The 23718-nt window shown below is 33.6% G+C and overlaps 1 long non-coding RNA gene across 5 annotated transcripts in view; it reads left to right on the top strand.

The window, feature by feature from the left end:
- LOC143690252 (uncharacterized) overlaps window positions 1–23718 on the top strand; it is a 211322-nt gene that overhangs the window by 63305 nt on the left and 124299 nt on the right. For all 5 annotated transcript variants that reach the window (XR_013179079.1, XR_013179078.1, XR_013179082.1 and 2 more), the window contains exon 2: window positions 15157–15275. This is a non-coding gene — a long non-coding RNA (uncharacterized LOC143690252). The remainder of the gene's footprint in view (window positions 1–15156; window positions 15276–23718) is intronic.

Below are 23718 nucleotides of genomic sequence, written 5' to 3'. Positions count from 1 at the left end.
AGGCATTCAAAGAATATCATTAAAAAAGAAAATACGGCAAACTGAAAATTTTCATTTAAATGATGAAAATAGAATGTGCACATTGAAAGGAGGTTAGAAATTGCCGAAATCAGGTGCATGAGACCAAACTGCAGAAATAAGCACTTATAATTAAAATACCACCATTACATTCCTACACTGTATATCTAAGAATATCACACGTAGAAAGTTTTCTCAAATGAGAAAAAAATGGCTACTCTTAAGACCTCCATATTGTAAGATTATATATGCATACACTTACAGACATTAAACATATTCACAGTATCAGAAAATAAAATTGAAGTACAGGGTGAAGTGAATTGGAAAAAATATTAATGAAGTGCTCCCCCTCAATTAAGGGATCTGAAGGCATCTGAAGCATTAGAAGGCGTTCAAGCCCAATAGCCTTCTCCCCTTTGGTGACATCTACAAGTGTTATTAAAATAGAGTGCTTTGATTAAAGCAATGGAAATATCTAGCATGTCATTTAGCTATATATTTGGCACTTTTTTTTTCTTTAATACCTTCTATTTGAAAGGTTGTATCCCCTAGTTGTATGGAGAAAACAAATATGAAATTGATATAATACACTTTAGAAGTTTGTAATCTAGGAGTTTAGATGAATAGCAAATATCTATGCCTAAAAGCAGATATGCATGTGGAAGGTTTAGTGACTGTGTTGTGACAGGGGGATCTGTAAGTGCTGTTCAAAACCAAACACTAAACATAGCTGTTTTGCTCAATAATGAGCTTCAACAAATCATTGCCTTACTCACAACCCAGACAGTTTATACTGCAATGCTCAAGATACAGGGATAATTATAAAAGAAAACAACTCATTTTGCAAGCCACAATGCTTAACATTATGTGTGTCAGTACTGCTGGGAAGTAAGAAATCCTAAGAGACCTGAAGAATGTTCCTCATTTAAGTTGGAGGATATGGACATATGGCAATCAAATTCCTGATCAAAATGTTTGGAGGCACTTTCATGCCAAAAATACTCTTTTGAGCATCGTCTATTTAGACACTCAGATGCCTCCAAAACAAATTGGCCAATGAAACATATTTCCATTTATGTCCTGCCAAGTCTCACTCATTAGTTAAAAATTCTCATTTTGCAGCTTTTATGAAAAGAATTTTGGCTTCACAGTACTGTGTTTCAAAGTTAAGGTTTTTATGATTTGTTTTGTTTTTAGCTAGCAATGCTACTCAAAGTAATCCAACTTAATTTTTAAACATTAACTTTGTTCTTCTTCACTAAACTCTTGATCACAGAAGCTAATAAATTTCAAAAGATATTCATTAGGAATGTTCTCTGGTTTTGCTCATCCTCTGCTCATAGGCAATGAAATATAGTCAAAAATAAGGAGGAAAGAACTAGTGAAAAGATATAAAATGAAGGAATCTGAGTAATCCACTTACCAATAAGCCATAAGAGAACTCAAATGTCTTTGAAAAAATGTAAATAAACTACCCAGCCATTTGCATTAATTTTTATTTTACCCTAAACTGGTACTCCAGTTTTTGAAATGGTACTGATGAAAATAAATTCAATTCCTTCAGTTTTTCCTTTGGAGAATGAGTGTTTGACCCAGTAGTCACCATGGGCCCCTTTCTGAAATTTCTAGTATACTACTTACTTCCAAGGAGTATGGGCCCTTGGAAGTTTTTATCTCCTTTTCTCTATATAAATGTATATATGAGTGAATATAAAACTGGAATTTGACAAGGATAATGACTCCTTGAAATGTCATACTGCATTGAGTAAGTTACATCAGAAATGAACATTATTAGAAAAGATGCCATACCAGTTTTCTAATTTTTTTGTAACAAATTGCCACAAACTTAGTGGCTTAGGACAACACCCATTTATTTCATATTTTTTGTAGGGTCAGAAGTCTTGGCACCATGTATCTGGAGTCTCTTTCTAGGGACTTACAAGGCTGAAACCAAGGTGTGTTTTAGCTACATTCTCATCTGAAGTTGGGGGTCGTCTTATTGGCTCACTGGTCACTGGCAGAAGTCAATTCTTCCGGTTCTGGTTGTAGGACTGAGGTGTCTGCTTTCTTGTTGGAGCCAACTAGTCCATGCTAGATCCTGGAGGTACCCCATTGCTCCTTGCCCTATCACACTTTCCACAATGTGGCAGTTTGCCTCTGTAAGGCCACAAAGAAAATCTCACTTAGAATCTCTTGGACAATTTTAAGGAGTCATCTAATTAGGTCAGGCCCACCCAGGATAACCTCAAAGTCAATTGATTAAGAACTTTAATTACATTCCTAAAATCCCTCCTGTTATATAACCTAATGTAGCCATGATGGTGATTTACCATGATGTTTAACTTTATACACACTAAAGAGAATGGGCAGGGATCTTGATGTCCATCTTAGAATTCAGCCTACCATTGAGGGCAAAAAAGAAAATGATTATTCCAGAATCACTTTAACTTTGCCAATTTAGAAGGGCAAAAGTTATGAGTTGCAGACAGTTTTAGGCACAAAAACCTTTTTGTGTGACCATGACAATAATAAGTTCTCAAATGACTATTTTCCTCATGTGAATACAGGATTCAGTAAGATATATGGTCAAACCCATATCCAAGATGTAGTGTAGAACTAGAAAGTAATAAGCTATGACAACTTATCTTATGAAAAGATACATAGAAACCAAATTTGGAGAAATAGATGAGTTCTTGTTGGAAGAGAAAACAGAAAAAAATGCTTGGGAAGAGTATGGGTAAATTAAAGATCCCAGATTTCAAGTTCTCCAGAAAAACTTTAAAGATAGAAAAACTTTTTTTTTTTTTGCCACTTCCTATAACTTAGTGATTCCCAGTGTTCCCTGTAATGCACTTTGATGAGCAGTGTTTATGGAGTGAAAACTTATGGGAAAACCAATGGGGTATTCAAGTGGTTTCTATGTTTAGCATTGTCACAACAATTCTATTCTCTTTTACAGAGATGTTAGTCTTTGATTAAAGTCAAAGATTGAATATTTAAATCCTCTGCTGAAAAATAGGCACTTAGCTTAAAGATTAAAGAGATCAAGCCTCAGAAAACATCTTACCCTCTTATTCTGCTTTTCTGGCCATAGATACATACCATTTTGAATTTCTTGTTGCTTAATTTTTGACTAGTACAGTATATCACCTTTTGAAATTTCTCATTGGGTCTAGGAGATAATATAAAATACATATACCATTCAATAAATGTCTTTGCAAAGCATGACATTTAGTTTGCTTACTAATTTAACTTATCTGAAGTCTCTATGCAGTAGTAGTAATTGGGGTCCATTCCCTTAATTAATTCTGGGTATAGATAAAAGAGAAAGTCATTATCTAGATTCAAGGATAAATTAGCTTTAGTTTGCCAGTGTCCATATAGCAGAGCTGTCAGATAATCATGGTGACGAAAAGTATAAGTATATTTTCTTATCATTGAATGGGTTAGTGAACATGTTTTATCTTTCTTTTTGTAAGATTGTGCTTAGAAATATTACATAATGGTTGTATCTCACCATATAGAGTAACAAGCCTCTGGGAAATTAATTGCTGTTATTGAGGATTATAAACTGACATATTTTATTCGAAGGCTTGCATGAAATTATCAGCTAAAAAGGGTCATAGGAGTAATAAGCTCAAGGAGAAAAGAGACAGGCAACATCAAGGAGTTTGGAACAAAAATAAAACTTCAACCAGGCATTATCAACAGAGAGGGCCAAAACCAACTTAATATGAAAAATGACTGTTTCGTAGAGTTGTATTTGCAGTTCAATGGATGGTAAATGCCACGTAGCTCATAAGAGTTAATTTTCTTTAATAACTGAAATTGGGATATGACTCAGTTCATATTCTTTAGGGATTATGGTGTGTTTACAGTCCTTAAAATTAAAGGAACTATTACATGCCTATTCTAGAATATGGAAATCGCATAAAAAGCATAAACTTTGATGAGTTATTCATTTAGAGATCAAGAGGGATGTATGATAGGAATATGCCCAGAAACAAGTTATGTGAAAAGGCAGGGGATATAGAGCTCTTTACATATTGAAGATTCTCTCTGTAATCATAAATTCAAATTTATGCCAATCCAAACCCTATGAAATTAAGTTTTTTCATCATGTATACTATGCAAACATATAATATCAATATAACTCTGAAAATAAAATTGGTAATAACCACAAGCTGCGTATCACATTAAATAATTTATACATTTTCACTTTTAAAGAATGTCTACTTTGAAAACACGCTTATGGAATAATTATTAGAACCATTCTTATTTATTTATTCAAATTAGTGGGATCTTAAAATATGCCTAAATTTCCAGTTGTAAGGAGGCATAGAGATAGACGAAATCACTTTCCAGTGGGAGAAAAACATTCTCAACAAGAAGATAATATGTAAATTCCAAATTATCAAAAATTATCTTGAAAGCAAACATGATTTCCTGTTATAGAAAGACCTTAGAGATTTTGGACTTTTCTTTTCCTCCTACGCAGAATGCTTTTCCCCCTCCTCATCACAGGTCTGGTATTTCTATTTCTTCAGACTTCAGTTTACACGTCACTTTTGAGAGCCTTCTGACCAAAGGAGTTTCCCGGGTTATTTTCTCTAATCACGATTTGTACTTTTCCTTCAGAACCAGGTAGGGAATTGGCATTTGATTCAAAATACAATGAAAATGGTTTTAAGCAGAGAATAAAGATTACATTCAGTTTGCAAAAGCGGAAACACAATCTCAGAGAAAGTCACATACTAAAAATCATAGCTAAGTGGCAAAATTAGGTCTTAAATTCTGGTAAACAAACTAAAAACTCTAGTGTTCTAGTATTCCATGATGTTTCAAGAAACTCTTTAAGTGTTGAACCTCAGCTGGGGCGCGTTTGCCCCCATGGGGGCATTCAGCAATGTCTGGAGATAGTTTGGGTTGTGTTGGGGGAGAGGGGTGAATAGATAACATCTACCAAGTAGAGCCCAGTGGTGTTCTAAGTGTCTTATAGCGCACAGAAGAGCTCGGTACAACAAAAAAATCATCGGAGTCAAAATGTCAGTAGCACCTTACGGTCAGCCTGAATAAAGTTTATATAATGGATGGTGATGATTATAACACAACCTTGTGAACTAATCAACGACATTGGATTACATATATTTTTTAACCACATATTTGAATGTGGTTAAAAGAGAAAATTTTTGGTTGTCTGTGTATGTGTGTATATATATATATTACTAGAATAAAATTAAAAAAAAACAAGACTGTACAACAGTAAAACTATTGAAGGGATGGACTATAGCTAATATAGAACTATAATATTTTTTAATGAATGTGTGGTACAAATGTACCACACAAATGCAAGGTGTTAAAAATAGGGTGATGTGAGAACTCCGCATTTCATACACGACTTTTCTGTAAAACTGCAACTTCTCTAACAAACAAACAAAAAAAAATTAATTAATTAAACGTCACTAGTGCTGTTAAGAAAATCAGCCCTTAGTTCAGTGGTAGAATTCTCTCCCTCCACGTGGGAGGCCTGGGTTCGATTCTTGGTCCATATACTTCCCTAAACAAACAAGCAAACAAGCCAGAAAACCAAACAAACAAAAATTCAACAGACGGTGCTTCAATAATGGGATACTCGCATGGAAAAATAATGAAATGTGATCCTGCCACACAGCATACAAATATATATATATATGTATACCAGCCTTAGAAGAAAACAAAAAATTCAAAAATTGTAATTATATCATGATGTATTTTTGGGCATGCAAATATTAAGGTAAGACACTATTTGTTTAGTTACTGTCCTAGTAACTAGTTTAGTTACTAGTTTAGTTAGTTTAGAACAAATTTACCTATGGCAGTCTGTGCGAATCAGTATCAACAAAACAAATTACAAAAGAAAATAGAATTCTCTGAAAGTGAAGTCACTTAAGAAATATATAGTATTTACTACAGATCAAAAGGTATATGTGCATTTTGTAGCACTTTCCTAAAAGATTGTTCCAAGCTTTGCTAGCGCTTTGTATAATCTAAACTCACAGGCAAAAAAGAACTTTAAGGGGAAGCTTTATGTTAATTCTAAGTTGAATTTCTAATTTTTCCAGACAGAAACTTGAAAATAAAATTGTCAGCGTTCGTATTCATGAAGGTATTTAGTAAGAACTGGATTTAACAAGCAGTCGTCATTATAAATGATCAGGTACACATCACACACATTCAAGCCGATGAAGCAGTCCACGAATAATTCAGCTGATTTTCTAATGTTCACGACAATGAATAAGTGACAGTGTCTTGTAAGGAATGGATGTCAAGTTTTGCCCAGAACAAGTAGAAGGTCAGTTGGTGTAAGATATCTGCACTAACATTTTTTTTTTTTTTGGTATGCTGTATGGCAAGGGTCACATTTCATTCTTTTTCCACATGAGTATCCCTTCATTGCAGCGCAATTTGCTGAATTTTTGTTTATTTGGTTTTTCTTTGGTTTGTTTGCTTGGGAAGTGCATGAGCTGGAAATCAAACCTGGGTCTCCCACATGGCAGGTGAGAATTCTACCACTGAACTACCCTTGCACCCCTTGTACTGACTTTTGAAACGTGCAGTTCCTTTTGTGCAAGTAAGCAGTCCTTCTGCCAACCGTCCAGAGCAGAGAGTGGCTCTACCCTTGGGAAGGGCTCAGAATTGAGGAGGCAGAGAGAAGGAAGTCATCAAGTCGTCAGCAGATTCTCCAACCAGCTCTACTCACTAGCAAAGTGCAGTCCTTCCATCCTTAGTAAGGAAAGACTGGTTTATACAATTATCACCTAAAAAGGTGTTATTTAGTTTTGGTGATGGGTGGTGATGATGGTAGCCAACATTGTGACTGTAATTACTCTCTGAATTATATATTAGCATGTATTTAGAGGAGGAAACTTCAGATTTGTACATGTGTTAGAATGAAATTTTAAAAACTCATAGGAATGTATGATACAAACAGTAAAGCCTAATGTACTATGGACTATAGTTAACACTATTATAATGTTACTATAATAGCAACATATTAATGCAAAGTATTAACAGTAAAAACTTTGGAGCGGCTGTAGGAACTGTATTTTATGCGTAATTTTTCTGTAAACATACAACTTATCTAATAAAAAATAAATTAAAAATACATCCCCCCCAAAGAAAAGATAATAGCAACCTAAAAACAATGTTTAGTGAGCCGAAATGATTCTCTTACTGAATTTGCCAAATCAATTTGCATGTGTATCCATTGCTACAGAAAGCTGTTATTGAATGTCAATGATCATGTTGATATTTTTTTCTTTTCCAAAACAGTTTTGAAATATATATCATACATTTATCCATCCAAAGTGTACTATCAGTGGCTTTTGGTATGTTCAGAATGATGCATTCACCATCACAATCAATTTGAAAACATTTTCATTACTCCAAAAAGAAAATCCCCATACCCCTTAGCAGAATTTAAAAATAGTATAGCTATGGTGCATCATTTACCTTAGCTCTTAAATCTTGTCCTAATAATACCTGATTGAAAGCAAGGAGCATGTTTGACTTACACAACTGTATGCCTTGAACCTGAAAGATTATATAAGAACTCACCATAGATATTTAAGTTGAAATTAAAATGGACTATGGAGAAGGTATGATTTTTAAGACCCGGTGTCTTTTTCTGGAAATCTATGAAATCCACCACAAAGTGAGTGCACTGTTGCTACAATTCATGGGGTTGTTGAACACTAATCATTTCATTACTTTACACGGGTTTCTCAAGTTTTGCAGACGAGCTTGATTAGTAATTGCTTATATTTATTGGTATCTTAGTGACTGGTAACCATTCTGTTCACAGAGCCCAATAATGGGCTTCTAAAACTTGCAATCTGCTTAAATTTGTTTGACATCTTAGTTTAAGAGCTATATATATATATATATACTTACATGTACATGTGATATACAAAACTAATATAAAGAATTATAAATCACAATACATGTGATAAAAGGATGACATCTAAGAAATTGTGCATCAGATGACAACATGTAAAATATTCTAGAGGAGACATGAAGGAAAGTGCTATATTTACCCATTTAGGATTATGTTCTATAGGAAACAATATTTACCATACATTATAAAGGACTTTATGTTCAAAGTTTTACATAATTTTTTAATCTTGGGTATTATCCCTTTCTTTAAAAGGCAAGTTGCAATATTTCAATAAGTGAAATATAAATCTTGCCTAAAGATCATAGTTTTATGTTTGTTTCTTGAAATTTAAGTTTAAAAAAACTGATGTAAACATTTGATTCCAATTTTGATAAACTTTTTGAAAAGACTATTCCCCAAGTAGGAAAAGAATAAGTATTTATGGTTATTTGAATAAAAAAGATAGAAAAATCTTAGTTTAAGAATATGAAGGAAAATTTGAAATACAATAATGAAAATTTGCAAAATTCATAGTAAAACCATGCTCTCTCTACTAAGTCTGTAAATATATAGTCCACAGAACAAAATAAAACAATGAGTTCTGCATATCACTTATTGGATCATAGAAGAGTTTAAGTTGAACTTAAACTATTAAATGGAAATAACACATAGATAGAACCTTGCAGTTTTGAGTATACCAGGAAGCACTCATAACATACACCTCTCACCCAATTTTGTAAGATTTTCAGCTGAATTTTCTAGTTATGGTCTAGGCATATGTTTCTTTATTTTAGGATATTACAAAGATAAAAGTATTACTTGAGAAACTCTTAACATACACTACAAATAGTAAAATAACTGCAACTGTATGATCCATAATACTTATGAACAAAGTAAAAACAATGAGCAATATTCCAACATTGAATTCTTATTTCTCCTTTCCAAAGAGCTGTAGGATGTTTTTAGCCAGGTGACAGTTCTACATCCTTTCCTCAAAAGAAGGACATCCCAGTCAGGTCCTTCTTTTGTTAGCCTGGCCCCATAGACAGACCTTTGACCGTGTTGTTTACAGCTCTCTCTTACCTAAATCAAAATGTTTGGGTTTTTTTTTTTTGAGACAATTAACCACATGATTCCATTTATATTAAATTCTAGAAAATGTACACCAAACTAGTAGTCACAGAAAGCAGATCAAAGGTTAACTGGGGAGAAGAAGGCAGGGAGGGAAAGGCAGGAGGGAGAGAACTGTAGCTTGATATCTAAAACCAATTGTACATTTTTCTTAGTTTCACTGTAAGTTTTTCAATTTTGGATTTCAAATAGAGCCTTGACAACCATTTCACTGTCTGGAACTTATCCACAGGGTCATATAATATGGGGATATAAACTCAGCTTCAAATATGTCTGAAAATTCCTGTGCATCTTCTCATTATCACAAATACACAAAAAATGGTCTTTGCACTTCTAGACTACAGCTCTCTACTTCACATGCCTTTCCAATGCTCGGTTCTGCATTTCTTTGACCTCACTTTATAGGAAGTAAAGTTGTATAGTGCCTATCTTTCAAAAATATTTTTATTAATAAAACAACATACAAACATTCTTTACATACAAACATTCTACACATGGCATACACTCAATGGCTCACAATATCGTCACATATTTCAGTATTCATCACTATGATCATTTTTTTGAATATTTGCATCAATCCAGAAAAAGAAAAAAGAAAAATCTCGTACATACTATACACACACATACTATACCCCTCATACACGCTATACATAAACATACTATACTCGTACATACTATACCCCTCACCTTTCCCTCTCATTGACCACAAGTATTTCCATCTACCCAATTTATTTTAATCTTTGTTCCCCCTATTATTTGATTATTTTTTATCCATATTTTTTACTCATCTATCCATACCTTAGTTAAAAGGAGCATCAGATACAAGGTTTTCACAATCGCAGTCACACTGTAAAAGCTATATGGTTATATAATCATCTTCGAGAAACAAGGCTACAACCACACAGCTCTACAGTTCAGATACTTCCTTTCAGCCACTCCAATACACCATAAATTAAAAAGGTATATTTAGGGTGGGCCATGGTGGCTCAGCAGGCACAATTCTTGCCTGCCATACTGGAGATCCAGGTTCAATTCCCCATGCAAAAAAAAAACAAAAAAAACAGATATCGATATCTATATAATACATAAGAATAACCTCCAGGATAACCTTTCAACTCTGAAATCTCTCAGCCACTGACACTTTATTTTGTCTCATTTCTCTCTTCCCCCTTTTGGTCAAAAAGGTTTTCTCAATCTCTTGATGCTAGGTCCCATCTCATCCCGGGATTTCTGTCCCACATTGCCAGAGGAGATTTACATTCCTGGGAGTCATGTCCCACATACAGGGGAAGGGCAGTGAATTCACTTGCTGTGTTGGCCTAGAGAGAGAAAGAGAGGTGCCACATCTGAGCAACAAAAGAGGTCTCTGGGAGTGACTCTTTGGCCTAATTTTAGGTAGGTTTTGCAGGAGTAAGTTTCATAGGGGCAACCCCCAAGATCGAGGGCTCAGCCTATTTATTCGATTGTCCCTTCTCTTTTTTTTCTTTCCTTTTTTTACTGATTATTTTTATTTATTTGTAACTTAGGGGTTTAGATTCTTTTATTTTTCGAATTTGTTTTTACTTTTTTTTTCTTTTTTGTGAAAAATGACATACAAAAAGTAATAAATTTAAAAAGCACAGCACAACAATTAGTTATAGAAAAGAGTTCGGTATGGGTTACAATGCCACAATTTCATATTTTTACTTATAGCTGCTCTAAGGTACTGGAGACTAAAAGAAATATCAATTAAATGATTCAGCAATCATATTTGTTTGTTAAACCCTAATTTCTCTATATAACTCCACCATCACCTTTGATCTTTCTATCCCACTCTTTAGAGGTATTTGGGCTATGGCCATTCTAGCTTTTTCATGTTGGAAGGGGCTGTCAGTAATATGGGGTAGCTGATGTTCTGGAGAGGCTGGGCCCTCTAGGTTTCAGGACTTATTTGGACCAGGGATCTATCTGGAGGTTTTAGATTTTGAAAAGTTACCCTAGTGCCTGGACCCTTTGTAGAATTTTATATATTGCTGCAGGTGTTATTTAGGATTGGCTAAAATGGTTTTAGTTGGGTTGGCAAGTTATGATAGGTAGCAGTGTCTAACTAAAGCTTACTTAAAAGTAGCCTCTCAACTCTATTTGAACTCTCGCAGCCACTGATCCTTTATTAGTTACACTTCTTTTTCCTCTTTTGATCAGGATGGAATTGTTGATCCCATGGTGCCAGTGCCAGAATCATCCTTGGGAGTCATCTCTCATTCCATCAGGAAGACTTTCACCCCTGGATGCCATATCCCATGGGGGGGCGTGCTGGGAGACAATGATTTCACTTGTAAAGTTGGGCTTAGAGAGAGTGGGGCCACATCTGAGCACAAAAGAAGTCCTCTAGAGGTAACTCTTGAGCATACCTATGAGTAGGCTAAGCTTCTCCACTACATACATAAGATTCACAAGAGCAAGCCTCAAGATCAGGGGCTTGGCCTGTTGATTTTGGTGTCCCTAAGTTTTGACACAGTATCAGGGGTTTCCTGGTGGTAAAGTTTAATAGTTTCATATTTTTTCTCCCATCCCTCAAGGGACTTTGCCAAGACATTCTAGGACATATCCAGGCATTACATTAAGATATACAGGTTTAAAGGCCCTCAATCATATTCTGGACTCCCTGTGTTTCAATCATTCAAATGAGCTACCCAGACAGGTTGAGTTAGATTATGTGCTATGGAAAATTTAGGTTCCAGACAAAATATTTCTTTCTTCCTTTGGTCTCAAAGAATAGGTATGATTCTAAAACATAGACATTGTCTTCCTTACCCCTGTGTTCTGAATAGTATAGTGCTTAATTTTGTTTTGACAGTACAAAAACAATTTGTAGACTGAGAGCAATTGCCAGTAATTCAGTTAGAATGTGATCTGTCATGCCATCTTGCAGATGCTCTTGAATTAGTTGATAACATTTTGTACTTGATGCTCAAACTCCTCCCCAGAATGGGATTCACCAGATTTCATTGTGTAGTTGTTTTAGTTATTTTCATAACCATTTTAGAATTTACCCTGCACACTATCAATGTAAAGTAAAATTTACTATTCTCATTTTTCAGCCCTTCTGTAAGGAGTTCAGAGAAATTGCAAGTTATAATAGTTTAGTTGGAAAGTATAAGAATTAGGCAACTGATGCTCTTTCTAGCAACACTTCATTTTCTAACATTAGTTTATAATATATATTCCCCTTAAAGTACGTGCAACTCTCCATTTCAGTAATATGTTAAGACTGCTATTATATCTAGATGAAAAACAATCCATTCAAGACATCTTACAAGTCCATTCAGACATCTTAAAAAAAGAAACCTATTTAACACCAAGTAATCATATACTTGCCACATGATTGTTAAGCCCTTGGATAATAGTTCTTTTTTTTAAATTTTTTTGCATCCACATGCATTAGATTTTCATTGACTAAAAAGGAATAGGATTTATGTTCAACAAGACTCTTAATTCCATAACTGACATTGTGATTTCATAAGCTTTGTAATCCTACTAATGAATAGTATCTTAAACTATAAATCCCCAAATAACTACATCAATTTCATAAAATTGACACCATGTCAGATGAACCATTCTTCTACATTTCTCTTGTAGGGGTCTCAATACTTTCTTCATTTCTACAAGAAGTACTAAACAGGCTTTCTTTGTGTGGGGGGAGGGGCAGTGATGGTATTCTCAGAATGCTTTCTTACTATCTGAGTAATAAACCTAGGCAAGTAACCTACAACCTAGGCAAGTAACCTAGGAGGCCAAGCCCTTACTTCATTTCTAATTTAAAATATTATTTCTCATATTGATTCATACTATATGATGTATCTCTAAGGGCTGAGTTCTGCAAGTAAAAAAAGTCAAGGACATAACAGACCCTTAATTATTATGCCTCACTTAAAGTTCATAGAGCTAAACTGGCCTACCAAGGACTCAAAGCATTGCAAGCGCTTTTTGGTTTTCTTTGCAAGTTCATGCCATTTTAGTTGAATTGTAATTCTGTGAACTTTATTTTAAAGCATGAGACCATCTTTATGCATCAAATTGCCATGATCATTATGCTATATAAATGTATCTTTTATCAAAAGCCAGAGAAGTTTTTTTTTTTTTTGTCTTTTTTTTAATCTGGGACTTAAAATATCTTTCCTTTGACCTCTCATAGCTGAGTCTGCTCTCATTTTGTCAGAGGTTAGCACCATTCTTTTGCCCTTTTTGTTAAGTAAGAACTAGGTCTCGGTGTTTTAAATGAGATTCTTAAAATGTGCCTCCCAAAAGGGGAATGGTGGGCCATCAGTAAGAGAGATGAGTTTATCAGATGGGAGAGTCAAACGTTGAAAAGCACAGAGGAAATGGCTGTGTGCCCTTGATCAAAGTGACTCAAAACACTGTGTCTCAGTTTCCTCACCTTCAAATTGAAAGTAGCACTAACTCCACCTGGGGCTGATGGGAGGATTAGATGAGGTGACCTGGAAAAACTCCTAAGAGAAGTTGTTGAATCTTGAATATAGAATTATTCTCATTCCAATAAAGAGGCACTGATGATAGGGGATAAATGAATGAGAGCGCAGATGACCTTCATGATGTTGGGGAACAGCATAATATCTGTAGCGACAATATTACAGATGTCTGTACAGGTGTGACTGATAGCAGGTTTTAAAAAAGAAAACATACTACCAAAATAAGGGACATAAACTAGGAGTTATCCAAAAGATATATTCTAATCCAAGCACACCTTCTTAAATTTAAAACAAAAATTTCTTTAAATGTTGTTTTAAAGCCTTTATTGATAGTCTGAAATATACAGTATTAAATCACTGGGTGGTAGGCAGTGCAACAGTGGCTCAATGGCAGAATTCTCACCTGCCATGCCAGAGACCTGGGTTTGATTTCCAGGGCCTGCCCGTTAAACCAAAACAAAGCAAAAACAAAAACAAAAAATCATTGGGTGCACGGGTGTTTCAGTGGTAGAATGCATGCCTTCCATGCAGGAGTCCTGGGTTCAATTCCCAGACCATGCACCAATCCCTACCCCCAGCAAAAAAAAAAAAAAAAAAAAATTGTACAACTCATTTAATTTAATTGTAATACTGCTCAATGGAAGCAACAAAGAAACAACCAAATCTCAATAATAGTGTCATACATATAGAGAATTCCATATTAGAAATCATCCATGTGGTTTGATTTAATGTCACCTTTTCTGGTGTTAATTGTCAAGGTATAACATCTAAGGGATAAAATTCAGCTTCAATGTTTAATAATCTGGCTTTCAGTTTTTGTAGGTTGGAGCCTTTATGGTTCAGACATTAAGAAAAGACATTCAGTATAAAAAATCATAAACAGTGAATAATTATTACTACAAGAATGTAAGCTATAATTAAAACTGCAGCTATAAGGGAAAAAAGACTTAGTGTTATGGAAGCATGGTTTTATTAATTCACATCTTTCAACAGATGAAAGCATCTAATTCTCTAATTGTTAACATAGAAATGTAGATACTCTTACATTGTTGAATAGTTTACAATATTAACAGAGTATGAACTATTTTATAGAATAAAATGCCCAAAGCTAATAATTGAGCTTAATATGCAGTGATGAATCAATTTTCTGATATTAGTATATCAATATCCAATTAAAATGCCATACTACATTGCCCATATAGTATGAAAACATAATAAATCTTAAGTAACCAAGGGAAGCAGCAGCAAACCATAAATGAACCCAAAATATATACTATGAGTTTCCAGTCTCGTAAGGTAAATTATCCTACCATTTTTCTCCACAAGAGAAAGAGAACAAATTATAGTTGCCATGCTGGGAAAACCTGAATTTCGATTATCTTTCTCATTGTCTCTGCAAGTATTTCTTTATATAGTTACCTGTGATAAATTTGTTTGGAACACATGTATGTCATATATATATGATAACAGTCATACTGATTTTTCTTTTTTAGGATTGTGCCTTCCACTGTAAAATACCATTTCTTATTACCTTTTTGTTTTTCCTCTAATATTTCAAGTCAAAACTTCCAAAACCACTGTGTACATCATTGGTTCTGAACTGCAGTCTATTTTGTCTCCTAGGAAAACATTTGGCAATGTCTAGAGACACTTTGTCACAACTGGCTACTGGCATTTAGTGGGTAAAGACCAGTGAAACTGCTGAACTTCCTAAATGGATAGGACCGCCTTCCACAAAACATGTACGTATTTGGCCCTGAATACCTTAGTACTAAGTTCGAGAGACTCTACTGAAAGTTGAATAAATAAAAATGAAACAGAACAACAATAAAAAAAATTTAATTATTTTACACGGCAAAGAGAATGAAATAAGACAGGTTAATTTTCAATTTAAACAAAAACTATTTTACCCCTTTTCTTTAGGGACAGCAATGAGTCCTATTTCCTTCTTAGATCAAGGATTAAGGATTGTCAGGGGAAACTTTTATCATGAAAAGTAATGTGCAGATATGAGAGAATGAGAAATGACCAAGGCAGTGCTAAAAATGGAAATATGGAGCATCAAAAGAACCTGCAATGCACTTTATTATTTGCAAAATATAAGAAACTGTAGTGTTATTTTTCAGCGTTGGTTTGAATTTGATTTTCCCTATATTTATATGTTGATATCTTGAGATCGCCAAAGCTTCACAAATCTGGGAATGTTAGGGCCCTTTTTTGACCCTCAGCAGGATTTTTAGCTTCAAAATCCAATCTTCTTTATCAGAAGCAGTGCTTAAAAGTTTTACCATATTTCTGCAATGTTTAGACTTGGTAGCCAATATAAATGATTACATTTTCCTTCACAACCACACTGACATTTATTTAGCATCGGTTTCAGCTTTTTAAATTTATATAATCATATATGCTAACAACTCACAAAGCTATAAAATCTCTTGTACAAATCTCAAAGCAGGATACATTAAACATAAATATTATTTTTAGGATCATAACAGCATTGCAAAAATGTTCAGGCAAAGAACTGGCTGGGAATTTGCTTTCATATGTTTTGAGGATCTCAAGAGATATTTTTAGAAACGACAAAAAGTTCAGGAAAAATTGTTGCCAGACACATAAATAGAGAGTAAAAGACAAAATTGCAACCTTAAATAGATGTCATTGATAGTCACATATATACAAGTTTAAACAGGAGACCTGACTCTAAAAGTGTTCTATATTAAAAAAATTATACACATCAATACATCCTGGCCTCCACAAGAGTGTGTGGGTTTTCTAGCATCTGCCCATATGTTATTACAGTGATTCATGTGCTTTTTTACACATGTTCATGAAATATAAACCTCAAAAGAGAGATGTAAACTGCCTTTACACTATTTTGCATCTATTAAGCAAAACATTTGTCTCAAACATATTTTCTCATCTGTGAATAATAAAACCGTATCTTAAATAGATATGTAGAAAATGCTAGCACAAGAAAGTCCAGGAGCATAACATTCTTAAAAGAAATTATATTAATTATAAAGTAAAGAAAGACTAGTCTATATAGATTCAAAACCCTCCAGCCCTGGACTAGACACTGCACTTGATTCTTTCGAGAAATGCATAAGAAAGATTAAATCATGGCTAAGTGCTCAAGTGCTGCTTACATAAATTAGTATTATCCTTGGTAAGGTGAGGCTTAAAACATCTTAAGGGTAAATTGGTTACAGCATATATGTAAGGCTGTTTTATTGCTGTTGCACGTGAATCATGACACAAAGCATGTACTTAGCACAGCTTTCCAATTGCGATGGTTATTATATTTCACTACTGATTAATGAAATTGTGCCCAGTATCAATTTCATGATATGAATCAAGGTAAGGGTAGTTAATGGCTAATAGGAGAAGAAAAAGTGAAGCAATCCTAATCTGATTATCACTGCCCTCATGCTAGGGCTCGAGTGAAGTTTTGTGAGTTGTTAATGTATGATTATATAAATGTAAAAAAACTTAAGTCAGTGCTAAATCATTGTCAGATGCTTCCATTACAATGCCAGAGATTCTCTACTGTAATTTCTTTTGCTGTATTCAAAACTCAGTGTGATGCTTGCACACCTGTGTTAACAATATAGCTCTAAGAATATTGATGTCTAACAATGCTGCAGAACGAAATAGTTTTCTCTACTTTTTGGGTTTTTCAAAGTAAAACTGTCTACAGAGAAGCTGTGAATAGAATGTACAAGAAGTAGGTGCAGCTAATTTCCTTCCAAAATATTCTATCTGTTTCTGTTTTGTGTCACGTAGAAGATTCTGCTAACCTACCTCGACTTTCACGTCTGTCATTTCACTTTTAAGACATTGAATCTGCTACACTAAGGCAAGAGGAGGCTGGGTCACCACCCAGAAAATTAAACAGCGGTGACGAAAAATCCTGCCAGAAATTTTGTCATTGCCAGAAAAATTTCTGAAGCCTTTCCAGAGAACAGGGATAGCATATATGATGGCCATGGGCATCATCATATTGAAACAAATACTAATTGTTTTCTCCACATGTATTAAGCATTGCTAAACCAGATGATTGATGCAAAGTCTTGCTAAGTTTGTTGTTCTAAAACCGCAAGCTTCTTGGTGCACATTAATTGGCATAGTTGTTCCTCTAAAGGTTTCATTTTTCCTGAGGTGTTTATCATTTGGAATTATTTCTGACTTGAAAGGTGGCACACATCACTGAGATTGTCAGTGTTACTGCCCACATACTAAACTGAGCCTAATGTGAGAGAGTGACAGCCCTTGCCCCATTTTATTTGGATCAGCAACCTGCTTATATGTCATTTACTTCAAATTAGCTCTTTTCTTTCCTCCATTAGTTCTGCTATAGCAGATGGTATCCTGTAAGTGTGACTATTTTCTATTGGCACACTCCATATTCCCTTCTGATGACCAGATGTGTCTTTTGGCCTTTAGTCTCATAGGTCTGCATGCTATTATCTTTTTTTTTTCCTATATACTGACTATGTTAAGAGGTCAAAACCACAGAATTAGCAAAAGAATTGTCCCTGAATATTATTTTGGAAAAAGAGACCTTTAATTTTCATTCAGATTGCAAACAATGCCTTGTAAATATCTAGGCAGCTGACATTTTTGTTAATCTGTTGACATATGCTTTGAAAAGTTTTCAATGTCATATCATTATTCTCCCCTACTTGAAGGAACCTATCTGTCAACTCAGAAAATGTCCTATTTAACCAGGGAAAGATGCAAAGCAGAATGAAAAAAGAAAAAAAGACCCACGTTTGCCAAAAGAATTTTAACAATTCAAGTAGAATTTACTTAATTTAGACAATATAGTGAAAAAAAGGCTTGTGCTAAGATGCTATTTATATATATGCTTAAGCCTTTCCATTACCAAATTTTCGAAGAGTAAAAAGATGTATATTTTGCAGATAATTTGGCCTTGTGTCTTCAGAAAATTCATCTACAGTTTTAAAATGGGGGGTGGGGGAGTGCAGAACATACTAATTGAAAGGAATTTATGGGGGAAAAGCATGCAATAGGTGATCCCGTATTGGAAACTTGTTCAGTAAACTCATTCAAGGTTTATGTTGCTTGTTTGTTTTCTGTAAATGGGAGCAGAGAAACATCAAATGGTTCATATGTGCACAGGAATGATACAATGCAAATGGAAAAGTGGATATGGGTGAGAGAAAGGAAAATTACTAGAGAAATGTATTTGAATAGACAATAGAGATATGAGTCATGTGTGGAGGGTTTGTGTTTAGACGGGAATGGAGAGATCAGCCATTACATAGGAATAAGAGGGAAAATGAAGGCATGGGTTCTGTGGGAAAGAAATTGGTAGATATGGTAATGACAATGCTTAGAATTTCTCTTATGCTTTATTTTTTCAATGAAAGAGAGAATAACAGTAGTCATTTTTAAGCACAGATTGGAGAAATGAAAGCTTTTGGAAGAGAGAGAAGTAGTTATTTGGGAAAGTGCTAGATTGAATGTATAAGAAAATGTAGGATTCCTGGATAATAAGGTTGATAATCCTGAATTTAGGAGACTTGTCATCATGTTTGGATGGTTTTCAGCAGCAACATTCAAAAAACGTATGTGATAGATTACATTTCATATAAGAAATATCAGAATAAACTTGAGACACATTGAAAAAAATATGAAGGTAAATTTTCTTAGTCACTGCCAAATTTTCCTGAGTGAAAAACAAATTTACAAGATATGAACTTTTTTCTCTAATTGTTTTCATTTAAGTTTATTGAAATTTTCCATTGTTTTTAACCATAAGAAACAGTTCTAAACTTTATCTGGAATAGTTAAGAAAAATAATGTACACACACAAAAAAGGTTGAAAAAGGAGAGTTATACTGGAAGCTAGAGAAGGCGAATATTAAAATATGATATTGAACTATAATAACCAAACAAAAATTAATGTATGATGTATAAGACTAGATACATAAATGTAGAAAAATACATAACCTAGAAATAGAATGTAAGCTTAAAATAACTTTATTAGCTATCAGACAAATGAAGGTCAAAACTACATTGAGGTCCCACTTAATAAACACCAGGATGCAGCCACTTTGGAAAACTGTTGGCATTTCCTTAAAAGATTAAATGTAGCACTACCATTTGACTCAGTGATTCCACTCCTAGATAGCTACTAAAGAGAAATGGAAACATATGTTCTCACAAATATTTGTACAGGACTTACGTTCATAGTAACTTTAAAAGCCAAAAAAGTGGAAAGAACCCTGATGTCAATCAATTAAAGGATAGATAAATTATAGTGTATACTTACAATGGAATATTTTTTGACAATGAAAAAGAATGAAATATGGATATGCCACAAATTGAACAATCCTTAAAAAGCATAAGTAAAAGAAGCCAGTCACAAAAGGAAACATATTGTATTATTCTTCCATTTATATAAAAGGTTCCAGAATAAGTGAATCTATAGAGATAAAGTAGATTACTGATTATCAATGGCTACAAAAAGGTATGGAGAAAATGCTAAGTGGCTGCTGAGGTTGCTTTGGGTTAATGAAAATGTTTTAAACTGATTGAATCTGATGTTGGTTGCAAGAAACATTGAATTGTACAAGTTAATTGAGTGAGTTGTGTGCTATATGAACTATATCTCAAAGTTGCTAGCAAAAAGATTCCAATATTTGAAAAATGAAATATCTAAACAGAGTCAATTGGTATAGATCGCATTGTTGATGATAATTGATTTTATTACTTGAAGTAAAAGTTATTCTGAATTTGTTCACATTCATAAATACAAATAAATGTCTGTGAAATGTTAGATCAAAGCTGAGGTCAAGGGGTATATGACCTTTAAAGATGTAAAGACTTTCTAAATTAATATGTGGGGAAAATTATCAATAATTTTGACCATATTCATTTTGTGAAATCCTCCACAGAACCATGATGATAAACTATCAAGAACCCACATAATCATCCATATCATACTATCCCAGTAATTCTACTTTCATTTATAAATCCTAACAAAACAGTATGAATTAGTAGTAAAAATGTGCAAAATTATTATGTAATTTGTGATGGCAAAATACTGAAAAAACAAGTTTATACACAAATTATTTAGGTAAACTATTACATTAATTTAATAGATTTCTATGTAGCTACTAGAATTTGTACTTAAGTTTTAAGGACATGGGAAAATAAACATTTTCAGTGGAAAATCATAATTTTATTTAACCTGTACATTTAATATATTAAAATGATAGAAAATGACTGAAGAAATTGGATAAAATGGTAACAGTGGTTGGCTTTGACTAAGAGGATTTATCTCAATTTGGTTTTCTACTTTATTCTATTTTTCTGTTTCTAAGTCTTTACAGTAAATATTAAAATAAAATATTCAAACGTTATTCATAAATGAATATAAATTGTTAGAATCATTTTAGCAAGTGTCATGCAAGTACATGGTAAGCGCTAAGATTCCAATGCAAATTTGATTAGAAAATGTTTATTTAGGCAGCAGTATACAAGAGAAATATGAAAAAGATGATAGCTAGAGGTCTCCTCAACAGGATTAAATATTTTTTCCATGAACTTTTACAATTGTATCTCATTTACTGAAATTTTCAAATTAAATAAGTATATTAAATTCCTTATTTTTTACTTTAAATAGCTACTTCTTTTGAGACAAATTGAAATAAGTGCTTGGTTCTTGGTAAAAGGTGAAACAGACAGGTGAATGATTCAATTTTTCTCTCTATCTTCTATCATTGCCTAGAAAGAACTTCCTAAAGTGTCTGAGATGAGAATGGCTCTATTTGATTATTTGCCATGGAAAGAATTATGTGACAGCAGAAGTGAAGTCTCAGGGAAAAGGATATATAGGTAGAGGCTTGTGAAGGATAGAAAAGATAATTTGTGCCAGAGTAAATGGTTAATCCAAGGTCAAACAGTTCATCACAGGGCCATAGGTGAGCAGTAGACTACTGTACAGCAGACCATCTACTGTATAATTTTGTGCTGATAATCCATTTGATATAGGCTTTTTATCCAAAATTGTGATTATAGCTATTGAGAAATAATTATAGTGCCTGGGAGCTTATGAGTACAATTTGTTCAGTAAAAGACAATTAAATATGACCAAAAATCAGTATAAAATTGGTATAAATAACACTAGTAATGATCATTTCAATTCAGCAGGTACAATATGGCTGTTATGTTCCTTATGGAATTCTCTCATGTCTCCTTGAGAGAGTGTGATAGACCGCAGAGGTCTTCTTTCAAAGTTTTCATTTGACTTTGGCACCCATAATTTTAATCCATCACTAAATTAAATGGCTAACCATATGGAGAAAGGGTAGACAAATGTCCAAATTAGTTGGGTGTATTTGTATGTATTTTTATGTCTATAAAAGCCTATTGTCAATGTGTATGTAGATGAGATTTATATAGACATAAGTAGCAATTATGACTTTTACCTATTTTAAATGTTTCACTATACTTCTCAATCCACATCAGAATTGTCATTAAAAAAATCACTGTGATTTGGAGGGAATAAAATATCTCAGTAAGCAAGACAGTAAGGTTGTGTATATTCCTATTCCTAAAGAATCCTCAAACATCCAATTTTATTGCATCTTACTAGGTTAATAAAGCTATAAAACAAAACAAAAAAATAAATGTTTGGTCTATATAATTTACAATCAATGTTAACAAATGTTCAATAGCCAGAGCAAATTTTGGATAAAATATAAGTACAATGCAATGCCATATGGCACATGTACTTTACAGCACAGATGGCTCATAGAAACTTACTCAAAATGGTCTGGAGATTTACTGTACACACATAAGTTAAAAATAAGGCAGTACAACAGAGGAGCTCAAACAATCAAATGAACAAATAGGCATAAAATAATGGGCTATCAGAAATGAGGTGAATATAGATGTGAATCAGGAAATGAACAATAAAATTATTTAAAAACATTTTATCCTAAAATAATGGTAACACATATTGCTAGGACTTAAGGTTGAGAACATTGAGGTATTGTAATGGATGAGGGAAATGAAGATTAATGAGAGATTGATCAATTCAGATTATTAAAGTAGTTGCTCCCACATGATAGAATCACTAAAGACAGATCTATTGTAATAACAATGGCCATATTGCTTTGAAATTTGGTGGAAATTTTACTGTCTTAAAGTTGTTCTAATTGCCTTTAGAAGTGAACAAACATGTTCTATTTAAAATGACAAACACAGAAGACCCTAATGGAGACCCAGGTAATACCCTAATGATTGAGGCAGTTAAACACACAGGCATCTTATTTTAGTTCCTCCTATAAAAAGTACTTTTATGGATTTTTAACCCATTGAAAAGTATATGCTGCAGTTCATCTGCTCTACTGTTTGTGTTAATTTAAAATTCTATTCATTATGCATTCAGACATCCCTTTTAGTGGTATGTGCCTAACAGATGTCTCTCAAATATATCTTTTGTTGCTGTTTTTGCATTGGGCAATGCTGAAAGCAACTACTTATGGGATTAATGTAGTTGGCATCACACATCATGTAGTCTCTAGAAGACCCTACTGTGCATTCATAATAGAAAAAGGAATATAATGTTTTAGTTTTCTGTAAAATTTGTTTTGACATTTTGAACCACATGAACTATCTTAGCAATGCTTAAGAGATACAGACCAGGATTTGAGAACTGCTTCTGTAGAAGACATTTTATATTCTCTTCTGGTACTATTCACTGTTGTGAAGAAGAGGGTGAAGACTTTTTTCCTGTAGTTCAATTTATTATTTTTTTCCTAGCTAAAGGCCTATATTTTAGTAACTTCAACAGGATATATAATGCTATTTTTTGTTCTTTACCAGATTATTGATCAGGCTATGCTCCTGTAGGTTACAATTAAAGACCTTTCATTACAGGCAATTATTCTCTTATCGTCCTTTAAATAGTATCGCCATTCCATTTGTACTCTCCTTCTTAGGAAAAAAAAATATATATATATATATGTTGTATTTCTCCATTTTTCATAGCTATTCCCATTTTGATCATGGTTATCTATTGATCTCTGACATTTTGTTTGGTGATTTTTCTCATCAGATCAGGCATCTGTCATTGGCTTTGACACTAACACTTCTTGTTTATAATGTGTATTTCATTTTGGTACTGGTAATGACTCTGTTGTAATCTAT

The sequence above is a fragment of the Tamandua tetradactyla genome, chromosome 7 (assembly GCF_023851605.1).
Source record: "Tamandua tetradactyla isolate mTamTet1 chromosome 7, mTamTet1.pri, whole genome shotgun sequence".
In the NCBI taxonomy this organism is placed as follows: Eukaryota; Metazoa; Chordata; class Mammalia; order Pilosa; family Myrmecophagidae; genus Tamandua; species Tamandua tetradactyla.
Note: the sequence above shows the minus strand (reverse complement) of the source record. Positions and strands in the feature narration are given on the sequence as shown.